Source organism: Anser cygnoides, unplaced genomic scaffold (genome assembly GCF_040182565.1).
Source record: "Anser cygnoides isolate HZ-2024a breed goose unplaced genomic scaffold, Taihu_goose_T2T_genome scaffold_55_1, whole genome shotgun sequence".
NCBI classification, from domain to species: Eukaryota; Metazoa; Chordata; class Aves; order Anseriformes; family Anatidae; genus Anser; species Anser cygnoides.
In genome coordinates, this window is record NW_027103077.1 from 261,261 (window position 1) to 271,553 (window position 10,293).

At 44.2% G+C, this 10,293-nt stretch overlaps 1 long non-coding RNA gene across 1 annotated transcript; it reads left to right on the forward strand.

Moving 5' to 3' along the window:
• Nucleotides 1-3,258: 3,258 nt before the first annotated feature.
• LOC136789560 (uncharacterized) lies at nucleotides 3,259-10,293 on the forward strand. Its single transcript, XR_010828249.1, has 2 exons — nucleotides 3,259-8,519; nucleotides 8,970-10,293. It is a non-coding gene; the product is annotated as an uncharacterized lncRNA (long non-coding RNA).

The following is a 10,293-nucleotide window of genomic DNA, read 5'->3' on the forward strand; positions in this document are numbered from 1 at the left end:
TACCAAATTCCCAGGGCTCGGGTCCGAGCCACCAAAGAAGTGACTCTCAGTTCTACCACTTTGATAATCAGTCAGCCCCCCTCCCCCGATACTTGGGAAACTGACCAAACACCACCGGGAATATACCGAAACTTCTGAACTGTTACTTAGATAATGCTCCCACCTTCCTCCTTGACACAAAACATTTAAGAACAAAATAGGATTACAAGATGCACCACCGGGGGTGGATTGTTAGGATATAGAGGTGGTAGGTTATCCAATGACTCCCATTCATCATCTTTTTCCTTTTTTTTTTTTTTTTTTCCTTCTTCTTCAAACTTCTCGTCTGCTTTTAGTGTAAATATTGAGGCTGGAAAAGGACGTGAGATCCTGATCCATAATCCTGCATAATCACTTTCCTCCTGGCTAAAGGGTTCCTTTGGATTAACATGTATATTTACGGCCTGGCAAACCCAGTCTTCAAAGGATCCGAAAACGGGCCAAAAGACATGTGGTCTTAAAGGCTCCTTTGGCCATTCTGTCATACAATACCGAACCATTTTTAATTTACTTTTTTCCTTTTCTGGGGCCCCTATCGTTCCAATTTCTAATCATTATCCCTAATGGACTTTCTGGTGGTATGTCTGGTAATTTGCTCCCTTTTCTCTGGTCCCGGGTCTTCAATTTTGTCTGACCCATCTAGGAATTTTACTGTGGCAATTCCTACAGCCCTTGGTTGCCTTAGTGAGAGTGTCTTGCAGGGGGTTTAGGACCTATCACCCACCCACGAATCCTATAGGAATCGCTTCGGTCCTTCACCGGCCAAGTCCCTCGTGGGAGATTGGAACCGCGGTTAGAAGACCTCCACAATCGCTTCGGAACTACGTTCCGTCTCAGTCACACTCTCACACACACAGGCAACCGAATCCCACCCAACCAAACGGTATACGCCTTAAATACTTACGACTCCGTCGTCTTCGTTCGGATCTTCGCGCGCAGAATTACGGGCAAAATATAGTGCTACAGCCAGCAAAGGGAGCTCATAAAAAAATCTAAATCTTTGCTTGCCCTTATTCAGGTTCAAGATGGTGTTAGTCCCGACCCGACTCGAACAGGAGCCACCAAATGGTGGGGGCGCCCCTCCTAGATCAAGTCAGAGTTCAGGAACCAAGACCATCCCGGACGAGACCCCAATTGTTATAAATGACTGAGTCCCAAATAGGATTACAATCAAAGTTTACAATTTATTAAACGAATAGAGGCAAGCAAACAGCGCTGGGTGCGCCGGGAGTCTCTGCTCCACCAGGACGCACACCTGTTACGTAAGGCGGCTGGTTTTTATGCTCCTAGGCTAATACATATTCATTACTACTTCTAGAAGAGGCAGGGTTATTATAATTGGTTTCCCGAATCCGAAGTCCTCCCAGGTGCGCCTGCTTATCAGTCTCTGTTAGTCTCTCGGGGGCCGCTCGGACGGGGAGGCTCATATTCTTCCTCCTTATCTAGTGGTCTCTTGGCCGGATGTCAGAAGTTACTGCACATCCGTGCAGAGTCAGCAGCTTTTCTCTGAAGAAATCCCTTTGTTCTCTTCTCGCCTAAACCCAGGCCTCAGTGTTAACCTTTCAAATCCCTTAGTGGCACGAATTGCTGGACCATTCCGTACAATTCCTCCCCTTCTTTTTAATATCATCAATTCGTGTCTCTTCTTCAACCTTTGTTAGTAGCAATTGGATTTCATCAGTCAGTTCTCGGGGTGTCCATTTCTTAAGCATCATTATCGCACATCACCTTTTCTCTCCCAAAGTCATCACAAATTGGGTGCTATTTATTATTCGCCATATCAACAACGTAAAGCAAGGTATCATACAAGATATAAACAATAATGTCATTACACCACATAAAAAGTGTTTCTGTGAGAAACACTCTGTAGCCAATAACTTAGGCTCAGGCGAGGATCTCAGTGAAGTAGTAATTTATTCGCGATTGCAATGGCGGGCGCCCCACAAGCAGGAGAGCACACCCACTAGTTCCAAAACACAGTTTATATACTTTTTGATGACAGGACCCTCCCCTGTTTCCCCACTGGAGTGGGTAATCCAGGTTCACAATCTATCTGATGCTTCACAGACAATGCCTGGCCTTCAGTTGCCGGCCTGTTTTTGAGATGGTAATGTTTTCTCCCCTTATCTGGCTTGACTTAACATAGTGATTTTCACCTGATTGCTCTAAGGAGTCTGGTTGTCTGCATTTTAGGAGGTCACCTGCTGAGCTTTCTTATCACTGTAAGCATATCTCAATACCACATTCCTTCCTTCTATACAATGTAACACTGCAAAAACAACATTTCTATTCCCACAATTCCCCCCTTTTCTCTTTTTATAATTTGTTGATTTTTGCAAAATTTTTCTCTAAGATGTAATTTGGTAGATGTCTTCCTCTTCTTCACTTTCTTTGCTTTCCATTTCCTCTAATATCATCATCTTATCTGAGTAGGGTGGTGGATCCATGGTCATTTGTTTCAAAAGTGCAGTTTCAATTAACCGCTGGACAAGTCCCCTTACACAGGGGATAATGCAACAACCAATGGCTGTCAAAACTCCTGCTACTACAATCAGGGATGTAAATATGGACACTACCATCCCTTTCCATTTACCAAACCAAGATTTCAACCATCCTGTGATGGAAGTGTCTGCTCCTGAGTTTTCTGCCAATTCATTGGCAAGGGTGGTAAGCCCTTGCAATGCTCTAGTTACTGTGCCATCCAGGGCAGTATTGTTAGGGATAAAAGTACAACAACGGTTGCCCAGCATCACGCACACACCACCTTTCTCCGCAAGAATCATATCTAATGCTATTCTGTTTTCCCAAGACATTTTGCTGGTGGCATCTAGTTGTTCAGCGATTCCTCTTATCGCATCTCTTGTATAGTTTATGAATCTCTGCTGATTATAATAGATATAATTAATCCAATCCACATTTTTATTAATTGTTACCCACCAGAACAGTGACTCAAACCCTGCAGCAATTTGATTCCTGGCTTTATGTTCATCAGGAACTCCTCTAGGCACCCCAATAGAATCTATGTACGCTCTATCATCAAATGATACTCCTAAGCTCCTTTTACTTCTTCTGGGTATTTGCGATGTTTCTCTTTCAAATGCCAGGGTGAAGGGTATAGCTAATTGAACAAGTGCACAAGTGCCTCCCCAATTAGATGGCAGGATGGACCGTAAGATCTTCCCTCCACAGTACCACCAGAGATCTGCCCTGGGTATCTCAAGTCTTGAATAGTTTCCCATCAAGTCCTCGGTAGCATTCAAGGTCCTCGTGCACAAGGCAAAGTCTCCCAGATGCTGGGTAGCACTCACACCCTGCCGTGAGAGGCAAGCTGTATGGTTACCTATAGCTGTGGAGAATGCAGGGGGAACCCTGATATTGCTATCATGCAAGGAAGGGAATAGCAAAGAGAGAGACTTACAGGCCTCATTTCCCCAGGCAGTCTTTTCTTGGTACAATGCAATCATACATCGCATTCCCTGGGAATCCTTGGTCCACCCCAATGGGCAGGGCACTATCTGGGCAATCGGTCATCCCGAGGCACAAGCATAGCAATTGCTATGGTTGAGACTCTGGACAGTATATTTGACCCATTCTATCCAGGCATTCACATCCCCATACCCTGTTTCAATCTCAAATGTTTGAACTGCCGCATTTCAAAGAGGGCCTCCTGTTTTCTCTCCTGTTTTCTCCTTGAGTTTCTCCCTTTCTCTGATGGCAATAGAGGATCGTTTCTGTGATAAATTAGCGGGTGTTTGTTCATTGTCTTTAAAAGGAATTCAGAGGATCTGCTGAGAAGATAAGGTTTTGCAATTTACGACCTTGTTAAGGGGGAAGACTAAGCAAGTAGATAGTGGGGTGGGGGTGTTGGATAAACATCCTTGGTAAAACAAAGACTCTGTGAAATACTGTTTCCCGCTTCACTACCCTCCCCCTTGAACAGGAGCACAATGCATGATCATTGAAAGAAAAACAACGACCCCCAACAACGAACTGCACAGCTTCAGAAGGTCCAACAAGTCCTGACAAGCCGAAACTTGGATGCTATAAAATGGCGACACTGAAAAGGGAAAGTTGCGTGCTGTGGTGGAGCGGAGACTCCCCAGCCGCCCAGCGCTGTTTTGCTTGTGCCTGCTTACTTAATTAATAAAATATTTCTGATAGACCAAGAAATTTGTATGGTCTCACTTATAACAAATTTGGTGCCGTGACTCGGATGAAGACGGATTGACTGGGAATCCCTCTAGGGGAGGCGCCCCGCCGATTCTGGCGGCCCCGGGAACGGGAAATCCTGCTCGAGCCCTTCACCGACGAACCCAAAATTAGGCACAAGCAAATAAAACCGGTAACCCCAAGCAATCTTTGTGCACGAAGACCGAACGAAGACCCACGGGGTGGGTAAGTATAGGCCGGTGATCCGTTCGGTTGGGGTTGGTGATCCCGGAGTGCGTCTGTGTGAGACGTCCAATTGCGGACGAAGTGAGTGCGGACCCCTCAGTAGTGCGGTTCCCACATCCCGCGAGGGACTGGGCCACGACCAGGGGGAAGCGGCTGTGTGTGTGTGTGAAGGCACTCCGGAAGATGGGACAGAAGAAGAGTAAGCCTTCTGGTCCCATGGGTGGGGTAATGCCTAGTGCTAGGTTGCCCCCTATTCCCACAGATAGTCCACTGGGGTTAATGATTAAGAATTGGAGTGATTCCCCTTTTAGGCGGGGAAAGGATAAAGTAAAAATGATTCATTATTGTGTTGAAGTTTGGGGAGGTAGGCAAATTATTGGCCCATATTTGGGTCGTTTGAAGACTGGGTTTGCCAAGCCTTAAACATTTATGTAAATACAAAGGAACCTTTTTGTTTAGAGGGGAGCGAATATGCGAGCCTTTGGATTGGCTCAGAGAATCGAGTTAATCTGTACCCTCTGTACCCTTTAAAAGAAAAAGGAGGGGCAAAATTACAAATTGTGGAGCAAGAGATAAAGTACCTGGGTCACCAGTTAAGTAAGGGGACTAAGAAGTTAGACCCAGGCAGAATCAGTGGAATATTGGCTTTAGCGTCCCCGCGAACTAAAAGGCAGGTACGGCAACTGTTAGGGTTGACCGGATACTGTAGACAATGGATAGAAGATTATAGTGGAAAGGTTAAATTTTTATATAACAAGCTGAATAAGGATGGATTACTCAAATGGACAAAAGAAGATGAGGAACGACTGAACAAGTTAAAGGAGGAACTAGTACGCCCCCCAGTGTTAAGCTTACCAGATTTAAGGAGGCTGTTTTGTTTTGTTTTGTTTTTTTTGTGAACAGCGCAGCAGGCACGGCATACGGAGTGCTGGCCCAAGAATGGGCAAGGAGTTAAAAAAAAAAACAAACCTGTGGCCTATTTGTCTAAATTATTGGATCCGGTTAGCCGGGGTTGGCCAAACTGTTTGCAGGTAGTGGTAGCTGCTGCCTTGTTAGCGGAAGAAGCACAGAAGATCACTTTTGGGGGGGAAATCAAAGTAATATCTCTACACAATATATGCGGGGTACTGCAACAGAAGGCAGAGAAATGGATCACTGACGCCAGATTATTAAAATATGAAGGAATTTTGATTTCCTCTCCAAAATTAACATTAGGAACAACCTCCCTACAGAACCCTGCTCAATTTCTTTATGGGGAACCAAATGAGTCCTTAGGACACGATTGCCTCCGAAATATAGAAGAGCAAACGAAATTGAGACCTGATCTAGAGGAGGTGGAATTACCCATCGGTGAACAGATATATGTGGATGGTTCCTCGAGAGTAGTCGAGGGAAAGCAAAAATCAGGATACGCGTTAGTAAACGGGAAAACATTTGAGATAGTGGAATCTGGACCTTTGAGTCCTAGCTGGTCCGCCCAAGCTTGCGAGCTATATGCCATATTGCGGGCCCTAAAATTGTTGAAAAATAAAAGCGGTACAATATATACAGATTCAAAATATGCTTATGGGGTAGTACATACATTTGGTAAAATATGGGAAGAAAGGGGGCTCATCAATTCACAAGGAAAGGGTTTAATACATCAGGAATTGATTACCCAGGTTTTACAAGCTATCAGAGAGCCCAAAGAAATTGCCGTAGTACATATAAAAGGGCATCAAAAAGGCCTCACCCCTCAGGTTAGGGGTAATAATCTAGCAGATCAGGAGGCAAAAAGGGCAGCATTAATGAGTATAAGAATTAGAAGAACGAGGGAAGATTGCCCAGACTGTGGGAAATACTTAATACTTATACTTAAGATATAGTAATTAATATAATAATAATATAATAATATATAATAATGCTTAATATAATACTTAATACTGTGGGAAAGACTTAAAGGAATTTCCATGTTATGATTGCTGGAGTGAATGGGGAGTTGATGGGATTGAATGCAATTGTTCTGAGGAAGAAAGCCCGCCTTATAAAAACTGCTACAAGTGCGGGCCGACTAACTCCCTGTGGTCGAATGGACCCATTCCCCTCCCCTTACTCTGTTTCACTATTACAGAAGAAGACAAGATGACACAAATGGGGGTTCAAAACAAAAAAACAAACAAAAAAAAAACCAAAAAAAAAACGATAAAGGGAAATGGGTACTGCCTGATGGACGGGAAGTGTTACCAAAATCAGTAGCTATGAGGGTGCTACGGAGATTTCATGAACAGACGCACTGGGGTACTCAGGCGTTGGTGGATCAATTTGCCACATATTATATGTGTATAGGGATTTATAATATAGCAAAGAGGATCGTAAATGATTGCATAACTTGTCGGAGGGTAAATGCTCAACACATGAGAAAAAGGGTCCCGGGAGGAGGACGAGAATTGGCACATCGACCTTTTGCAAAGATTCAATTAGATTTTACTGAACTTCCAAAAACGGGGCGATATAGATACTTGTTAGTTATTGTAGATCACCTCACAAACTTTGTTGAAGCATTCCCTATGGCAAGGGCCACAGCTCAAACCGTGGTAAAGATATTATTAGAAAGCATCATACCCAGATACGGGGTAATAGAAGCAATTGACTCTGATCGAGGCCCACACTTTGTGTCAAAGGTATCCCGAGACACGATGAAGGCTCTGGGAATTAAATGGGAATATCACACTCCCTGGCATCCTCAGAGTTCGGGAAAGGTAGAACGAATGAATGGTGAAATTAAAAAGCAACTAACAAAGCTTATGATAGAGACAAAAACCTCCTGGGTGAAATGTTTACCGCTTGCACTATTGAATATCCGGACATAGCCCCGAGCCGATGTCGGAATCTCACCTTTTGAAAGGCTGTATGGTATGCCTTATGATTTAGAGATGCCATCTGATCACCCCCAGGTACAGGATATCCAATTAAAACCTTATTTAATACAGCTTATGAACCGACGGAGGGAGTTGCAAGCGAAAGGCTTGGTGGCTAGATATAGCAATCCATAGGATACAACCTGGAGATAGGGTTCTAATTAAGACATGGAAAGAAACGTCTTTAACACCACGGTGGGGAGGCCCCTATGTTGTTTTACTTATCACAGAGACGGCTATCCGGACGGCTGAGAAGGGGTGAACGCATGCCAGTCGCGTGAAAGGACCGATCCAGAAAAGCGAATGGGAAGCGGTCGCAGGCCCTGATGACTTAAAGCTCACGTTGAAACGAACTCGATAAGTATGGTCTAACTGTCTATGTATCGTAAAAAAAAAAAGGAGGAGAGGGGACCCTGTTTGATCAGAAAAAGGTCGCGGTTACCTGAGAAACTCCCCTGAAGAACACTGCTGCTGCCGAGAAGAACCTGCACCTTGTAGTTCGCTGCAACCGAACTGACAAGCGAGGCAGAGAGTGAAACGGTGGGGAATTACGTGGCCAGGTAAAGAACTCTGGAAAATGGGCCCTAGCCATTTTTTTTTTTTGCGATACATAGTAATGGGTACGATTGTTTTCACTGTTCCTGGGTCTGCGCACCCTCACAAACCTTTTAAATGGAGCCTGATTAGATGGGAAGATCACCATGTTGTTCAGCAGATAACTACTGCTGGGGGACTGATAGGGGAGGCATCATCTATATAAAGAAGGAAGAGACTAAGAGTCCCCAACGGGTGGGACCAAATCAGAAACTGTCAGGGAGTGTTTTGAGGATTCAGCCTACACAAGCTTTTAGAATGCTAACTCCTAATAGCCCTAAACCACTGGAGGTTGCTAATAAATCAGTAAACCCGGAGTACGGGATTAGAAATGAAGGGGTGACCGGGAATAACATATGGAGAATCATGAATGCTAGTTATCAGTTGTTGAATCAACCAAATCCAGACGTGCCTAGACCTTGCTGGTTATGTCTTGATATAAGGCCCTCATATTACGACGCCATTGGGGATCTGGGAGAGACCACCCGTTCAAACGAAACCGATCCCCCACAATGCAATTGGGGAAGGGATGTAGGAATAATGTTAACGGAAGTAACTGGGAATGGCAGATGCGTAGGCACGGTCCCTGGTGATGTGGGAATAGAAATGTTGTTTTTGCAGTGTTACATTGTATAGAAGGAAGGAATGTGGTATTGAGATATGCTTACAGTGATAAGAAAGCTCAGCAGGTGACCTCCTAAAATGCAGACAACCAGACTCCTTAGAGCAATCAGGTGAAAATCACTATGTTAAGTCAAGCCAGATAAGGGGAGAAAACATTACCATCTCAAAAACAGGCCGGCAACTGAAGGCCAGGCATTGTCTGTGAAGCATCAGATAGATTGTGAACCTGGATTACCCACTCCAGTGGGGAAACAGGGGAGGGTCCTGTCATCAAAAAGTATATAAACTGTGTTTTGGAACTAGTGGGTGCGCTCTCCTGCTTGTGGGGCGCCCGCCATTGCAATCGCGAATGGATTGCTACTTCACTGAGATCCCCGCCTGGGCCTGGGTTGTTGGCTACGGAGTGTTTCTCACAGTAAGAAGTTCCATCTATGCAATATTACAGAAAATGTTACACAATTAGACAAAGAAAAATGGTTAATACCAGCAGATAACACCAGATGGGTATGTTCGTCTCTGGGGGTAACTCCATGCTTATCTTTGAAATTGTTCAACTCGTCTCATGATTTTTGTGTACAGGTAGTAATTATACCTAGGATTCTTTACCATTCTGAGGAGTATATGTACATCCAACATGCTATGGCAAAAAAACCACTTAAGGAAGAGAGAGCCTATTACGGCTGTCACTTTAGCCACTCTGATGATTCTGGGGGCTGCAGGAGCCGGAACTGAAATTACCTCTCTGGTAAAACAAAGCCAAGAATTTACCTCTCTACGCACTGCTGTAGATGAGGATTTGGCCCGTATCGAGCAATCTGTATCAGCTTTAGAGAAATCTGTACGACAAAATCGTAGGGGATTAGATGTGATTTTTCTACAACAAGGAGGATTGTGTGCAGCCCTACGAGAGGAGTGTTGTGTATATGCAGATCATACTGGAGTAGTAAGGGATACAATGACTAAATTGAGAGAAGGGTTAGAAAAACGAAAAATAGAAAATGAAGCCCACCAGAACTGGTATGAATCCTGGTTTAATTACTCACTTTGGCTCACTACACTGCTATCAACTATAGCAGGACCTTTGTTGCTGCTCATATTAACACTAACTTTTGTACCATGTATATTCAATCGAATAATCGCGATTGTAAAAAAACCGATTAGAGGCAGCTCACCTTATGCTTGTGCGTGCGAAATGTGAATCTCTTGAACAGGAGGAGGATGACGCAGAAACTTTAATATTGAGCAAACAAGTGCTTCAAAAATTCATCAATGAACAAAATATGTTAGAAAAAGAAAAAGGAGGGATTGTGATAAATTAGCGGGTGTTTGTTCATTGTCTTTAAAAGGAATTCAGAGGATCTGCTGAGAAGATAAGGTTTTGCAATTTACGACCTTGTTAAGGGGGAAGACTAAGCAAGTAGATAGTGGGGTGGGGGTGTTGGATAAACATCCTTGGTAAAACAAAGACTCTGTGAAATACTGTTTCCCGCTTCACTACCCTCCCCCTTGAACAGGAGCACAATGCATGATCATTGAAAGAAAAACAACGACCCCCAACAACGAACTGCACAGCTTCAGAAGGTCCAACAAGTCCTGACAAGCCGAAACTTGGATGCTATAAAACGGCGACACTGAAAAGGGAAAGTTGCGTGCTGTGGTGGAGCGGAGACTCCCCAGCCGCCCAGCGCTGTTTTGCTTGTGCCTGCTTACTTAATTAATAAAATATTTCTGATAGACCAAGAAA